Source organism: Mesoplodon mirus (assembly GCF_964341445.2).
Source record: "Mesoplodon mirus genome assembly, chromosome: 14".
NCBI classification, from domain to species: Eukaryota; Metazoa; Chordata; class Mammalia; order Artiodactyla; family Ziphiidae; genus Mesoplodon; species Mesoplodon mirus.
This window is the reverse complement of record NC_138990.1, coordinates 13,588,641-13,605,732: the sequence shown is the minus strand read 5'-3', so window position 1 is coordinate 13,605,732 and position 17,092 is coordinate 13,588,641. Positions and strand designations below refer to the sequence as shown.

General features: G+C 48.2%; 1 long non-coding RNA gene across 1 annotated transcript in view; it reads right to left on the bottom strand.

Moving 5' to 3' along the window:
* Positions 1–3,521: 3,521 nt before the first annotated feature.
* The window catches only part of LOC309816065, an 81,096-nt gene continuing 67,525 nt past the window's right edge, over positions 3,522–17,092 (bottom strand). The window contains exon 3 of the long non-coding RNA XR_014295958.1: positions 3,522–4,745. This is a non-coding gene — a long non-coding RNA (uncharacterized lncRNA). The remainder of the gene's footprint in view (positions 4,746–17,092) is intronic.

The window sequence follows — 17,092 nt, the reverse complement described above, 5'->3', positions numbered from 1 at the left end:
TCTCCAGTCACTATTTGCTAACTCATCTGAGAGTTTTGCCAAAGATAACATAAGAAGTACCCTCTTCTGGTTTACACAGTCTGCTCCTTGGAAAACGAGGGCATTTGCCTGCCCTGCTTTTCTGGCATTTCTGGGAGTGACTGTTTTCTGCGTGACTTTTCACTGGCCAGGCTCCCCAAAGGGAAACATTGACCAGCAGAAAATGTGACAGATCACAGAAAACAAACTCAGTCTCAATGGAGACTTGAAAACATGGCCCCTAGACTGTGAGTTCATCGTTCCTCTTTGCCGCTCGTTACTCTTCGATATTATAATTTCACAAGCTCTGCTATTCCTGTGCAACTACTTGTAAATTTCATACATGTGGAACACATGGTTATTTTGGAGTGGGGCATGGATTCTGCATCCAACTCTCTTGGTTGGGGGTGAAACCAAGCAGGAGCCTGTGGGACTCCTGGGCACGGAATCCTTTCTGTGTCCCGTGTTTCTTGTTTATAGGGAATAAACTCCAGCCTCCATGACCTTCCTTGAGTTCCAAAGGGCAGATTCGAACAGTTGCTAATCAGGGAAGGGAGGGGATGCAGAGACAAGGGAGGAGCAGCCAAGAAGTCATACAGAGTGAAGTAAGTCAGAAAGAGAAAGACAAATACTGTATGCTAACACATATATATGGAATTTCAGAAAAAAAAAATGTCATGAAGAACCTAGGGGTAAGACAGGAATAAAGACACAGACCTACTAGAGAATGGACTTGAGGATACGGGGAGCGGGAAGGGTAAGCTAGGACAAAGCGAGAGAGTGGCATGGACATATATACACTACCAAACGTAAAATAGATAGCTAGTGGGAAGCAGCTGCATAGCACAGGGAGATCAGCTCCATGCTTTGTGACCACCTGGAGGGGTGGGATAGGGAGGGTGGGAGGGAGACGCAAGAGGGAGGAGATATGGGAACATATGTATATGTATAACTGATTCACTTTGTTATAAAGCAGAAACTAACACACCATTGTAAAGCAATTGTACTCCAATAAAGATGTTAAAAAAAAAAAAAGAAAAGAAAAGAAACAATGGTGCAGGCTTGGGACAGGGTCCTGGCTCCACCTCAAGCGATACACATAACAGTATCTTTGAGCTCTTCTACAGAACTAAAATCCCCAACAAAGGAACATATTAAGTACTTGATGAAGCATTATTCATTCGTTGAGAATCAGAGAAGCACATCAGGAGACCACCTGAGCCCCGATTAAAGGAATGCAGGCCCTGCACACATCACGATCCTTATCAGCAAACCACCCTTGAACCATTGCTATAAAACTCCTCACCAAATCCCTCCTGGGTTGCAGCACACAGTTTTTCAGGGCATGAGCCCCCTGTGACCCCCTCTGCCTGGCAAAGAAATACAGCTATACTTTCCTACTTCACCCAAAACTCTGTCTCCGAGATTCAATTCAGCACCAGTGCACAGAGGCTGAGTTTTTGGCATCAGGGGTACATGTGCCATGCTCAGATGAGCCAACGGTGAAACCTTCTCCCACTTTTGAGATCTTTTATGGTCAACTTTCCTTCTCCTCCTGAGGATTTTTAAAACCTGTCTTGCCACAAAAAGCAAAGAGCCTCAGGTCCTTCAGAAAAATACACAAAATGGAAAATCCACTCACAGATCATGAAAAGTTAATGACAGGTCTTGGAACATGAAGTGGAAATGTTAAGATGTGACATAGATATTTCCATGGGAGAGTAAGAAAAACTGCCTCTTCATTTAGGGTTCATGTCACCCTTGAATGTGAAGACCAGCCCCCTCTGAAATGACGTGGCATTACATCTTTTCCTCATGTAAACATTCCAGGAGGAGGACTCCAGTTCCCCCGAAGGAGCAATGTAGCAAAACGAACAACAGTAGGTGGGGTCAGAGGCCAAGGGTGAGAACCCCTGCTCTACCCCTCACTCTTGGGGCCCCTTGGGTGAGTCCCTTGCCTCTTTGGGCTGTAATTTTCTCATCGACATAATGGAGAGGATCTCATCTAGAAAATTCCACAAGTCATGTGAAAAAAAACTCTGTCAACAAAAAGATACGGAATTGTTGGTGTGCTTCCTTGTTTGACACCTCAGGGCCTTTGCTGCTCCTTTGTCCACACAGCCTCACGTCTGGCTCCCTCACAACCTTCCGGTCGTGAAGATCTTCCCCATATGCTGTGATATTGATCAAGTCTACCAAATTTTGCTCTTTTTTTAAAAATAAAAGTTTAGGGCTTTAAAATTATAAAACTTCGGGACACCCCAGGTGGTGCAGTGGTTAAGAATCAGCCTGCCAATGCAGGAGACACGGATTCGAGCCCTGGTCCAGGAAGATCCCGCATGTCGCAGAGCAACTAATCAGTGCACCGTAACTACTGAGCCTGTGCTCTACAGCCTGCGAGCCACAACTACTGAGCCCACGTGCCCACAACTGCTGAAGCCTGTGCGCCTAGAGCCCGTGTTCTGCAACAAGAGAAGCCACCAAAATGAGAAGCCCGCGCACTGCAACGAAGAGTAGCCCCTGCTCACCGCAACTAGAGAAAGCCCACGTGCAGAAAAGAACACCCAGTGCAGCCAAAAAATAATAATAAATAAATAAAACTGTAAGATTTTGTAAGTTGGATGAAGGTGATCAAAAGGTACAAACTTTCAGTTTGAAGAAAAATAAGTACTGGGGTGTCATGTACAACAGGGTTAATATAATGAACACTGTTGCATGTTTCCTACGAACGTTGTTAAGGGAGCAAATCCTGAGTTCTTCGCACAGGAAAATAAGATTTTTCTTTTTCTTTTATTTTGTAGTATGAGATGATGTATGTTCACTATGTGTATGGTGGTCACTATTTCCTGATATATGTTAAGTTAAATCATGATGCTGGACGCCGGAAACGTACGCAGTGCTATATGTCAGTTATGCCTCAGTAAAACTGGAAGAGAAAAAAAAGTTTTATAAATTTTGTATGGTTAAACCCAACTTTCAGATAGAAATGTGTCTTGAGGTTTACAGTTTTCTAAAACGGAGTCTGAGGAACGTTTGACTTCAGAGTTAGCACATGAGCCCAGAGGTTCCACAGGCAGGGCTGAGGGAAGAACAGAGTTAGAAGCTACGTGTGTTCGCTGCCCTGACACACGTCCACATGGGGAAGGCCTGTCCTGTGAGAGCCCCTGCCGGCGGCGTGGACTCTATCTTCAGACAGGTCTAGTTACCTCAGAAAACCTAACCTGATGTGCAGTTTAACAAAATTGTCAAAACCTGCCAACACTGCTCCTACCACCTGCTGTGGAGCTTGTGGTGAGCAGAACTCCTCATTTTTTTTCTTTAAATTTTTTATTCTTATGCAATTTTTAAAGGTGACTTTCCATTTACAGTTATTACAAAATATTGGCTATATTCCCCATGTTGTACAATATATCCCTGAGCCTATCTTACACCCTACGGTTTGTGCCTCCCGCTCTCCCACCCCTACCTGGCCCCTCCCTCCTTCCCCCACCCCCCTGGTAACCACTAATTTGTTCTCTATATCTGTGAGTCTGCTTCGTTTCTGTCATATTCACTAGTTTGTTGTATTTTTTAGTGTCCATATATAAGTGATAACATACAGTATTTATCTTTCTCTGACTTACTTCACTTAGCATGATGCCCTCCAAGTCCAGAGCCTCATATTTAAAGGCACTTCCGAGGTGATTTGGAAAACCAGTGCAGGAAACTGGAAAGAATGCATTCCTAGAATGCTGTGTGACTGCTGGGACACCAGATACAGAGGACACCAGAGCCAAGAGGGACACCAGATACAGAGGAGCTGACGACAGGAGAGTCTTGCCAAGTGCAGAGTTGGGGGGGCCAGTAGAAGCGGGGTAGGGCTCTGCACCTAGCTGTCGGAGAGGAAGCTTCTGTAAGTCCACCGGGACTCTGCAGGTTTCTCTTGCTGAGCCCGTGTTAACAAGGATTTCAGTCCTGACAGAGCCCCCCACCAAGTCTGCCCTCTCCTCTATGGGCCCAGCTCCTCCCTGAGCTCAGTGCCTTGGCAGGAGCTTCCTTCATTTTCCATCCCGACTTTCTCTCACTCAGTTTCCCCTCTTGCATTTCCATTTCCCCTTTTCAGTGTAATGTGTCCTTTTCCTCCCTCCCCGCTCCCCCACTCCAGCGATGCTAATCCAAGAAATGCATCCAGAATGGGGGTCAACCCACAGTGGCAGCTGCAGATGGCCTGAGAGACCCAGGCCCTGGTGGAGAATTCCCCTACACTGGGCCACGCCAGGAAGTTCATCTCTCTTAGTCTCCTCACCTGCAAAGGTTTAATAATGCCACCACGCAGGCTATGTTGGTCACACCAAGAAAGAAGACTCAGAGTTTTTTCGTTTTTTGTTTTTTAAAATTAATTAATTAATTAATTAGTTTTTGGCTGCGTTGGGTCTTCATTGTTGCGCACGGGCTTTCTCTAGTTGCGGTGAGCGAGGGCTACTCTTCATTGCGGTGCGTGGGCTTCTCACTGCGGTGGCCTCTCTTGTTGTGGAGCACGGGCTCTAGGCGCACACGGGCTTCTGTAGTTGCAGCACACAGGGTCAGTAGTCGTGGCGCATGGGCTTAGTTGCTCTGCGACATGTGGGATCTTCCTGGACTAGGGCTCGAACCCGTGTCCCCTGCATTGGCAGGCAGATTCTTAACCACTGTGCCACCAGGGATGTCCTCAGGCTTAAAATAATCCTTAAAGTGCTCTCCATATGAATCTGAGGGATAGTGAATAAAATGTTAAAATAACCTTTCCCCCTTCCCTGTCCCGCCTGTGATGGCGCATTTATTCTTGAGAATAAGCCAAGGTGCTTCCGGGTAAGTCAAGCATCAAGGAGTACCTTGAAGTCCTTAAATAATGCATGTTATTCTTCTAGCATTTTTTGTGACTCTATTTCTAAAACGACATACTTCTGTTCTTTAGAAAAAGCACTCAAGGATCAGAGGTAAGTGTTTTTCTCCGGACCCAGGTCCAATTAAGAGGCTGGCCAATGACGCGCCTCTACCTGAGGTTACGTGTTATGCAAATGAGCCCCGCCCACCCAGTGTGCCCCCCCAAGCTCCGCCCACCAGTCCTGGACCTTTCACAAGGACATTCAGAGCTGTCAGAATTCTCCCATCTGCTTTTTAAATCCTTTTCTTTCTTTACCCTGTTTGCCTCTTGCTGCCAACTGGCATCTCTTGTTTCTCTCCCAACCTCAAACTGCCCTCCCACCCCGGGGGGCTGAGTCCTAGATTCTTAGCCCTGAGCACAGACTGGCTGGAGAGAAAGGCCCTGGTTGTGTTGGTATAAAACGCCTCCCACTTTGTGGCTGGGTGTGTCCTCCAGATTTATTTTAGAATAGTCATTTTCGATTTCTTTAGGGAATGGTGCTTACCAGCATGACCAGTTTATTGGAAGGATCCAATAATGAAAGCAGTGGGTGGTCTTTCAGATTTGGGTTATACTATAATCATATTATAATAGGAGGCAGGACAGTTTAGCGGCTCAAAGTTTGGTCTGCGTGGTTTGAATCTCAGTTTTGCCATGATGAGCTCAGTGTGGTTTTGACCTTTTTAAATGACTTTATGTAAGGAGCGGGGGAGGAACAGAGGCATGCGTCTCTGCTGAATCCTGTCCAGCCCTCACGTCAGGGCCTGCCACAGATTAGGGGGACCTTGAGGACACCAGCTCCTCCCAGGGGAAAGTGGGAGCGGGGGAGGTGATGCTCTGCTCGCTGGAAAGCAGGGGGGCTTGGGGAGAGATGGAGCTTTTGTCCTACCACATATACAGTACAAAGTGGGGTTATTTTGGAAGCGATGCAGTGCTTGAGGGTGTTTTGTAACATTCAGACCGCTCTGAGTTGAGTAATTCTTATCTGTAAAACAGAAATCACGATAGTAGCTACTGGATAGGTTACTGCGGTGACTCAAAGAAGCAAAGCCCAGAAAGTGCTGCAGAGAAGGCCCAGGACAGGATGAGTAGTCAACCTCTCCACAGGGGCTCTTGTCATCTGGGAGAGCATTTCCAAAATCATTTCCAAAATGATTTTCCCATTTCTTTTTTATCAAAGGATGTCCCAATAGCCACCAGGCACAGTGCCTTAGGGTTAGGGTCTCTGGGTTCTGGGTTTACAGTGCAGTCTTCTTAGCTGGCTCTTCCTGGCCTTCTTTAGAGAGGCCTCAGAATGGTGCTGAAGGATGGATATCAGAGAGGCCTTTCATATCCATGGACACCCATGGGTCTTGGGGCAGTGAGGAGACAGAACTTTCTGCTCCCTGTTGGGGAGTAGACCAAGGTTACACTTTCCCAGAGTTCATGGTCACGCCGTAAGAACCTATATACCATCCTCCAAAGAGGTCTTTACACCACAACAAAAAGAGGCAAACTCTTGTCAGACCTTGGAGGCTACCTGCAATAACATTCCCTGAACATTTAACAGTCTCCCGTCAACGTGAGAATTATCTTTAATTTAGGAGGAACCCTGGGTTGAATAGGGCTCTCCCTCTTTCACTGGATAGGACACTGCTGTGAGGGTCAGCATCAAGCTGTCACATGTGGGCATGGCACCAGCACACAGAATATGCCACACGCTCGTCCCACCAAAAACCTAAGAGAAGCCTTGGTTGGGTATGAAGACCATGGTCTTATACACTGACGCACAGGAGGCATCTTGTCTTTGGGGTCTTTTCATTGAGATGTGTCATTATTACTACACTGATAGGCCTAGCATTTGAGGAGGAAAACATTCTTCTATCCCTCAGGGCAAACCTGTTCAAGAAGGTCTCCTTGGAAGTGAGTGGTGGAGCAGGGTGTCCTCTCTGGGGAGCCAGCTGTGCTGTGGGGGTAGAGTGCAGCACTTGGAATCATGAGGTTTGGGGCACTCTTTGAAGTTAGTTGTGACTTGTGACTTACTGGGGCCAATGAAATGGGAGTTGAGGTAACAAGTGCCTCTTCTGTGAAGAGGCCCGTAAGCCCAGGGCTTGATATACCACGTCCCCTTCTCCGTGTCACAGAGACCAATGGCAAACCTAGAAGGGAGTTTTCATCACCCTGCACCCCTGAGTGAGGGTGATGCCCAGCAGAGCCTTGCTGGTCCAAGACAGGCATGCAGTACGTGCAACAGATACACCTGTGCTGGTGCAGACACTGAGTTTGGGGTTTATTTATCACCACAGCATAACCAGCCTATCCAAATGGATATCATTGACATCCAACCATACTCCCTACTGGCCACATTGGACGCATGTCCAGGGAAGTCTCATGAACTTGGGAGCCAGGGGTCCTATCCCATTTGACAGATAAGGAAACTGAGGCTCTGAGAGGTAAAGTCACATAGCTGACTCTGAAACGGGCACCTTAACCACCCACTACCCCATAGACTGGGTGGCTTGTAAACAACAGACATTTATTTCTCACAGTTCTGGAGGCTGGAAGTCCAAGATCAGGGTGCCAGCATGGTCAGGTTCCAGTGAGGGCCCTCTTCTGGGTTGCAGACTGCTGTATTTTTTTCTTTTTCTTTTTCTTTTTTTTTAAATTTTATTGGAGTATAGTTGATTTGCGATGTTGTGTTAATTTCAGGTGTACAGTATAGTGATTCAGTTATCCATATATATATATTGATATTTTTCAAATTCTTTTCCCATATAGGTTATTACAGAATATTGAGTAGAGTTCCTGCTATACAGTAGGTCCTTGTTGATTATCTATTTTATATATAGTAGTGTATGTATGTTAATCCCAAGCTCTTACATTATCCCTCCCCACTATATTTTCCCTTTGGTAACCATAAGTTTGTTTTCGAAAGCTGTGAGTCTGTTTCTGTTTTGTAAATAAGTTCATTTACATCATTTTTAAAAAAATTAGATTCCACATATGAGTGATACCATATGATATTTGTCTTTTGCTGACTTACTTCACTTAGTATGATAATCTCTAGGTCCATCCATATTGCTGTAAATGGCATTATTTTGTTCTTTTTTATGGGTGAGCAATATTCCATTGTATCTATGTACCACATCTTCTTTATCCATTCCTCTGCTGATGGACATTTAGGTTGCTTCTACACCTTGGTTATTGTAAATAGTGCTGCAATGAACATTGGGGTATCTTTTCGACTTAGGGTTTTCTCCAGATATATGCCCAGGAGAGGGATCAGACTGCTTATTATATTCTCACATGGCAGAAGGAGGGCAAGGGGACCCTCTGGGGTCTCTCTTATAAGGGCACTAATCCTATTCATAAGGGTTCTGCCCTTAAGACCAAATTACTCCCCAGAAGCCCCATCTCCTTATACCATCACATTGGAAGTTAGCATTTCAACATGAATTTGGCTGGGATGGGGGAGAAAGGACACACACACACACACACACACACACACACACATCTAGTCCACAAACAGGGAAAAACTGTAGGCCAAACGGGGACCATGGTGGAGAAGAAAATAGGGCAGCTGCTCTTCTGCTGAGCATCCTTGGGTGGGAAGGTGACCCAGATCGTCCCATTTTCTAACAGAAGTTTAAAAATACAGATTTTTTTTATGTGCTGATTTTAAAATCTTGACAAGTAATTAAAAAACTTAAAACACAGGTGTGCCAAGCAAAACACATCTTCAGACTGAACGTGGCCCCCAAGCCTCCAGTCTGTGACCTCTGGAAAGGTCTAGAATCATTTTGCTGCTCAAAGTCATGTTACTGGGGGCAGAAACTCCTTGTCTAAACAAGGAGTACATCATTGTCGCCCACCTGACATGTGGGTGGAGTTGGCTGCCATCTGGACCACGGCATTTCAGAACCCACCACCTGCTGCAAGGGATGTGACAGTCCATAACCAGGGACAGAGTTCTTGTCTTTGAGTTTTGTCTCCTGGTTAAAAATAGATCAGCCTTGACTGCCTTCTCAATGACTCTTCCCTTGGTAAAAAGCAGTAAGTCTGAAGATAAGGCCCTGAAGTTGGGCCCGTGGTGGGTTTGGTAGTGAGTTGGCTTCCTGGGGTGGGACAAAGTGGGGAGGAAAGAGAAGGCAGGGGGTGGGCATATCTGGAGGCTACCTTGATCTATTTCATGGTTTCCATTCTGGCCCATGTGGGACCCAAATTTGGCCTCCAACGTACGATCTTCAATTCCCAGCAGCGCCTGAGAAAGGTCATCGACCATGAGGTGACCTTCAGCTGGGCCAAAGGAACAGTTGCTATAGAAACCCTCAAACTCATTTCTCTCAAAAGCACCCTGAATTTCCACCTGTGGCTATTTGTAAAAAAAGATGTTTCCTTCCCCTACCCCGACCTGTTCAACTTCTTACTAATATCAAGCAAGTTCTGGGAGAAGACACTCTTACACACATTCTGAGACTGAACATACATAAGGATAATGGCCAGTGCATGGATAAGATAGAACTCGGACCCACCATGTGCAGCACCCAGCCCGGGAAGTCAAACAACTCCATAGCAATTGGCCTCAAACTGCCAGGACTTGATTAATAACTGAGAGTTTCCCTAGCTGTTGTCCCCACTTCCAACTAGGGACCAACAAGAGAAAGACAGATGTGCATCCCTAACCCATCCCATAAGGATGCCCCACCTACAGCTAGTTGCCGCCTGCAGCTTCCCCTACTGACAGCCTCCAAGCAGGGCACACCTGGAACCCTCCCTCTTTTCCCCCATGAATCTTCCCCTCCCCTGTCCCCAGCCCAAGCCCTGCCTGCCTCAGCGATGCCAAATGCAAGTGATGGTGTCTGACGCCCTGGCTAGGACAAGCCCCCACTAAACAGCCTTTGCTTGTTCTCAGGCGGTTTTTGTCCATTTCCTCAGCTCATGCACACTCACACGCACAGTTTGGTTGGCAGTTGGGGTTACCCCCAGGCTCACACTAACTCCACAGACCTGACTTGGAAGAGACAGTTCCGACAGAATTGATGGACCAGCCCGTCCCAGATGAAGGGCAAAGGGGCCCAAGAGATGTTTGAAATCGTCGTGTTGTGACCAAAACTTTATTAACCTGGAGACAATGGGGCAACTGTCCAGGGGCAGACAAAGCAAAATGCTGGAGTCTGGGACAAGCAGAGCTGCCTGGGTGGCCTGGGCACAGATTTCTGCAGGTCGAAGCTGGCAGTGGAAAGGGCAGCCACTGACCATGAACGGGCCGGGCCACAAGGGCTGGCAGCCCTGCACCTCCTCGTTGGAGAAAGTCACAAAGATTCTTAGCAGCCCAGAGGCAACTCATTCTCTGAGCCTCTGAAAATGAACCAACTTTCCACCTTTATCAAGTCACCAGACCTACATTAAACTTGACTAAAAGAGTAGGTCTCGGGAAGGAGACAGCATTTTGTCATATAAGAACAGAATGAGGGCTTCCCTGGTGGCGCAGTGGTTGAGAGTCCGCCTGCTGATGCAGGGGACAAGGGTTCGTGCCCCGGTCCGGGAAGATCCCACATGCCGCGGAGCGGCTGGGCCCGTGAGCCATGGCCGCTGAGCCTGCGTGTCCGGAGCCTGTGCTCCGCAACGGGAGAGGCCACAACAGTGAGAGGCCCGCGTACCTCAAAACAAATAAACAAACAAACAAACAAAGAACAGAATGACATCAGGGACGGAGAGCTTTAAATATATCAGACCTGTATTTTGCTGGGAGAAGCAGTGGGAAATTAAAGTAGAAATATATATATATATATATATTATTTTTTTTTTTTCCTTTGGCCGCGCATATGCGGTATCTTAGTTCCCTGACCAGGGGTCAAACCTGCGCCCTCTGCAGTGGAAGCATGGACTCTTAACCACTTGACCACCAGGGAAGTCCCTTAGAAATTTATGATCTTAAATGAAAAGAAGAATTGGGATCATTTGGAGGTGTATTCCTGGCTCGCTCGCTCTCTCACCAGTTTCTGATATTTTAAAGCCTCAAGAGAAGAATTAAGAGTTTTTCTCCAGACACGATGCTGCAAAGAGCTGCATTGAGAAGTGCTGCCTGGAGCTTGGGAGATCAGGAGGGAGGGTGAGGGCGTAGTCGGTTGCAGCCTCCCTGACCCCAGCACAGGGCCCCGTGAACGGGAAGAGAAGGCGTGAAAACATCTTCATTCTTCTTTAAGAACGTCTGCCAAGGACCTAAACCGAGGTCTCCATTCCACGCCTGTTAATTAGGCGGACTTTGTGGAATCTGCCAGAAGTCTGGAGAGCAGCTCGCCTGGCTCCACTGCCTCTGTGTTGTCACGTGACACAGCAGTTACTGTGGAGATTATCAGTTGTGAGTGCACTGTCCATAAGTTGAACTTGCATCTGACAAGTCAAATTTGTCAGTTTGGGAAAGAGTAAAGATGGTTCCTTTTTTTTTTTTCTCTTGAAGAGATTTCCTTGACTCCTCCCCCTTCCCCTTTCCCCTTTCCAGCCGGGGTAGGCTTTTCCCACATTGTGGTCCAGAGCTGAAGAAAGGTTGTTTTATTCTCTCCTGTGATCTGTAGAGTCTGCAAAAAAGCTCAGAAGCTGGCACCAGTGGCCCTCCGTGATGATTTAGGGATAAAGTCAAACAAGTCCTGTGATTCAACTGCAGACCACGGGGCACCAACCACGTGATTCATCTCTACTGTGATGGGAACGGTACGCCAGTGGCTGGGTTTTCTCTCCAACGAGTATATTTAATTTCCTTCATTGGCATGAACTTCCCCCAACATACTACTGTTCATGCGTGTGCACATGTGTATGTGCATGAGTGCATGTGTATTTGCACTGCCGCTCTCTGTCTCTCTGCAGGTAATGACTTTCATGGACTGGCTTTAACAGATTAAAGGTGAAACAGCCATTTAATAAAAGCCACCCCACCAAGTCGACTGACTGGGAGAGGCTGGGATGGAGCCAGGCCAAGAAGGCAGCAAGACAGGCAGCAAGTCTGGCCCGCTGAGGCCATCACACGTCTTTGACAGGGGGTTGGGAAAGAGGCTCCCCACATCCAATGAACCTGCCTCTCTTGAGCCCAAACACCTTTGTTTTACCTTGTTCTCCTTTGGTTCAGCTCCTAACCAGGGCCTAAGGTTATTGGGGCCCTGAGCCAGTCTCTCATCTATCACATATACGACCTTACATTCAAAGGGCTCCCAAATTTGAGCGCCATAACTTGGAGTATTGGTGCCACCGGCCTTGGTCAGATAGATGCCCCCTCCACTTGGGAGCCTTCCTAACCTCTCAGATGAACCCAGGCCTGAACTGGGAAGGTGGGTTCCAGAGTCTCATCCAGCCAGGGGTGGGTCTGAATGCAAGTGTTCCCCCTCCCCTGTTAATTAGAGTGCCAATAGATCCCCCCTTTCATCAGTAAGAGAAAAGTTTCCAACAGATACAGACATTTTTCCCCAGACAATTCAGCGGCAAGATCCTTAAAGACCAAACCAAAAGCAATTCCTCAAGAAGTAGCAGCAGGGGAACCAAGAATCACAATGTGATTCCGTAATTCTTGAGATAGACCCACTTCATTTGCGCTCAGCCAACCACTTATCTATACCTGAGGCTTTCATTCTGTTACCTGTGTGAGTTATCTTTTTATTCTTACATTAACACCAGTAACCTTCACTTTTCCCCTCACTTAAATGAAAAATCACCCTTGGGATTTTTATCTGGTTGAGGACAGGAGTCTTGCCTCAGACTTTGATCTGGGAAATGTTAAGGAAACAAAACCAAAGCAAAACAATAAGAAAAGCCATTCAATTATAAGCATCTGTCTTTTTCTTTTCTTTCTTTCTTTTTTTTTTTTTCCTTTTTAACAGCTAAGGTGGGAGACTAGGGTCCTTTTGTTCAGCAAAGAATCTTAGTGCCTTTGGGAATATGAACAGCAAGGTCTGGAGCCCAGAGGGACCTGGGAATAAAGATCATCTGCTCTGTGTGGAAAAGGATCAGAACTTAGCACTGCGGGTGGGAGTGGAGGGGAGAGAAGTAGGGATGGAGGGGCGGAGGGGTGGAGGCTGGAGGGGCGGAGGCTGGAGGGGCGGAGGCCAGTGGTCCACAGCACAGCTGGAGGCTGATGCCTGAGGGAGGACGACCAGGGATGGAGTGGAAGTGACCTCTTTTTCTTGTGCCTCTTCCTGTAACTCACCCAGCACCTCTGGCCACAAGAGAGGACCCCAACTGAGGACACTGTTGCCTCATTCTCCTGGCGGCAGGACCTGGCGTGAGAGGGGAGAACAGAACACCTGGGCCCGGGAGGTTTAGTGGGAATCTGCCTTGTGCAGCCACCTGCGGGGCCAGGGGTGGGCACTGGTCACCCCGCCTGCCGCAGACTCTGGAGTGGTGGTCCATGGAGTCCACTGGCTCCCATGCCGGGTCCTGCGGATGGTGGCTCAGGAGGTGACCACTCACAACAAGTTCCATGCTAGGACTGGCCAGTGGGTAACCCGGATCCAACATTTCATGGTTTTTCCTGTGGGCTGCATGGTCCACCTCACACACGGGCACATGTGTGGCCAGGGGACAGCAAGGAGCCTGATGCCACCACGTCCAACTGGGCAGTGCCCACTGCTGGGCCCTACCTGGAGACGCCCCGCCTGGGGACTCTGAGGCTGCCCTGGGTCAGACCCCTTGGTGCCTGCGGGGAATAGGAGAGGATGTGGACAAAGGTCAGTATTTTTTTTACTAAGACCAACCCTGTGTATCAGCCAGGCCCTGTTGATGGTGTGAGTGTGAGTGTGTCTGTGTATGTGCACGAGTGAGTGTGAATGTCTGTGTGTGCCTGTACATGTGTGTTTATGTCTGAGTGTCTGTATGTGTATATATATATGTGTGAGTATGTATGTCTGTGTGTACAAGTGTGTACATGAGTGAGTTTGAGTTTCTGTATGTGTGTGTGTGAATTCGCATGTCTGTGCATGTGTATCTGTGTGTGAACACGTGTGTGGATATGTGAAGGTCTATGTGAAGGGGTGTGTCTGTGCATGTGTGTGTGAAGGTGTGTCTTTGTTACACATGTCTGAATATATGTTTGAATGGGTGTGTCTGTGCATGTGTGTGAATGTGCATGTCTGTGTATGTGTCTGTGTGTGAATGTGTGTAAATGTGTGTCTATGTGCCTGCCTGTGTGTAGATGGATGTGTCTCTGTGTGTGTGTGCACATGTGCGAATGTGTGTGTGAATGCGCACGTCTGTGTCTGTGCACAGGTACGTGTGTGGCAGTGGTGAGAGGTGGGTGGCACTGAGTCCCTCTCCTGGGGGCAGTTCTGGAAGCCTCGGGCTGCTGCCGGCCGGGGCCTATACACACCCGCGTCTTGGTTGGAGCCCAGCCTGCTTCTCCACTGACCTCACAAGAGGCTGGGCTACTCTGTGCTGTAGGGGGGGCTATTGAGTTGGGAGGATAAGGACCATGTTTCAGACATGAAGTTCGGGTCCAGCCCAGGTGAGCTGACGTGACGAGCATGGCAGTGCCTGCAGTGGACGCTTTGCTGAGAGAGCTGTACATTTACACAGCTCCCCAGTCTGTGCGAAGCCCCATCATACACACCTCATCGCTTCATCTCCCAACCGTCCTGCCAGGATCGGCACGATTAGCCCGTTCTTTAGGTCTGGACGCGGGGACCCAGGGGCATGAAGCAAGGTTCCCCACGGTGGGCAGGCCTGTCGGGATCTGAGCTGGGCTCGGGGAAAGCAGGACCTGCGCTTGCTCCACGCCTGCCCGTGCAAGCACCCAATGGGCACACGGCGCTTCCGGAAAGGTGGCCAGCGTCAGGGCAGGGGTCTCTCACCCTCTGTAAACAGGGGGCATCGAGCCCCCTCTGCCTCGTTATGGCCGTGCAGAACTGCTAGCCCCCGCATGGTTGACAAGGTTAGGGTCTCCAGGCCCCTCTCTCTCTGCTCTGCGAGTGGGACCTGGTGCTGGGGAGAGAAGAGGAGGGCCTCCCCCAGCCCCACCTTCACGCCCATCTCTTTCCTCTCAGCTGCATAGCAATGAGGATCAGCTTCGAGGCCAAGGGCTCTGCTGGGTATGAACCGGGGGTGGCTTGAGCACCAGAGAAGAAAAGGCAGAGTCTCCGCCCCTCCTGTATCTTGCTCCTAAGTTCAGGACTCTTAGAAGGTCTAATTAAAATACAGTTAGTCCCCTACATGTGAACGAGTTCTGTTGCAAGAGCGCGTTCATAAGTCCAATTTGTTTGCAAGTCCAACAAAGTTAGCCTAGGTACCCAACTAACACAATCCGCTATATACCACTGCTTTTACGCTTGCTTCCGGACATCCTGGGCTTGAAATAAAGATACTGTACTACTGTATTCTATACACTACTATACAGCAAAGTACACAAAAGCACAACCACCTGTAGAGGATGCACGCAATGTGCCAGCCATGTGAACTAACTTACGTGACTGGACACGCGAACACACGTTCTCATCTTTGAAAGTTCACAACTTGAAGGTTCGTATGTAGGGGACTTAACTCTAGGTTTTGTAAAAGCACCATAAAACCCCCTAAATGATTGCAACATTGTATTCTGCGGGGACAGGCAGGCAGTACACAGGACTGTCCTCCAGTGTCAGCTCTTCATGCTACAGCAGCCAGCTGTGAGCTCAAGTGCCCATCTCCTGGGCTATCGTTTTATTTTCCTGAGGGCTGCCAGGTACATGTTTCTAGAAGCCCAGCACTCCAGCTTTTCTGGTGAATAGAGATACAGGCCAGGAGCCAGCACCGGAACATAAATACACAAAGCCAGAAACCTCATGTGCTGATGCAGCTGAAAGGTAACAGAGATGCGCCTTATGGAGAAACAGGCTCTCCAGAAACCAGCCAGAATACTCTTCCCACCTCCACCCCCAGATGCACAGCTCATGAGCTGCCACCAGCTCACAGAGACGGCAGCAGCGGTGGTGGCTGTGCTCCTGCGGTGGCTGCCACAGGAAGGCCAAGCTGGCGCTGCTGGGAGAATGGGCCCACACCCAGCCGGGCCCTGTTCACCGCTTCCTTCCTCACTCCAGGGGCTGGGGCAGGATGAATCATCTCAAAGTACCTGGGGACCGTCAACGGTCCAGGCTACCCACAGATCCACTCTCTCCAAGGGTTTAGCTGGTAGGGGCCACCCATTGATTTACGTAGGGGCCCACGCATCTCTGGGGAGGCACCATGATGCTGAGTTGAGGGTCACGGGGTCAGCCCTCAAGGACTGCTCCCTCTGCAAGCCTCATGGCCATGGGCTGGCCTTCCAGAGCCCCTGAGTGCACAGATGCACACGTGAGGTGAGAGTGACCGAGTCACATACATGGCTCAGTGAGGGCAGTCTCTTCGCCTCCCTGTTTGGAGAGGGTGCCATGGCAGGGTCTCAGGAGAGACCATCAATCCACCCTCCTCAGCCCACAACAGGAGAGGGCTAGGCGGGGCTACAAACACCAGCCCTGAGCCAGTCTTAGCTAGATTCTCAGCTCCTCTAACCCACCACGTGACCTTGGGTAGCTCAACTCACTGGGCCTGTTTCCTCATCTGTACAATAGGCTGAAAATAGGACCCACCTCACTGTGTTGACCTAAGGATTAAACAAGGTTTTATGTATATACACAGACATAGCTACACACACACTCGTGTGTATATATGAAGTTATATATATAAATATAAAGGAACTATATATGAGTCTTTAGCTATATAAATATAAATGAGATGTTATATATAAATGTCTATGAGATTATAACTACATATTTAAAGTACTTAGAACAATGCCTGGCACATAGTGAAGGCTCCATAAAGATTAATTGTGCTGCTTTTTCTTCTTCCTCTGGTTCTCATTGTCATTATGATAAGCATGGTTCTGGAATCAGGCAGCCTGGGTTCAAGTCTCCATCTAGCCCCTTAATAGTCCTGTGAGCAGAGGTGAACTTCCCCAACCTACCCAAGCCTTACTCAATATCAGTAGATTAAGGTCCATTAGAAATCATAGGCCTTAAACCATACACTTAAAACTGGCTAAAATAGTAAATGTTATGTTATGTATATTTCACCACACTAAAAAAAAGATCATAAATTAATATAAGATATTTATCTCACAAGTATCAGGAATGCATTAAACGAAGTCCATACTTTAATGATAGGATTACTTGAATAAGTGATCCCCGAGCTGTGTGTCTGGGGCATGACACTGACATTTGG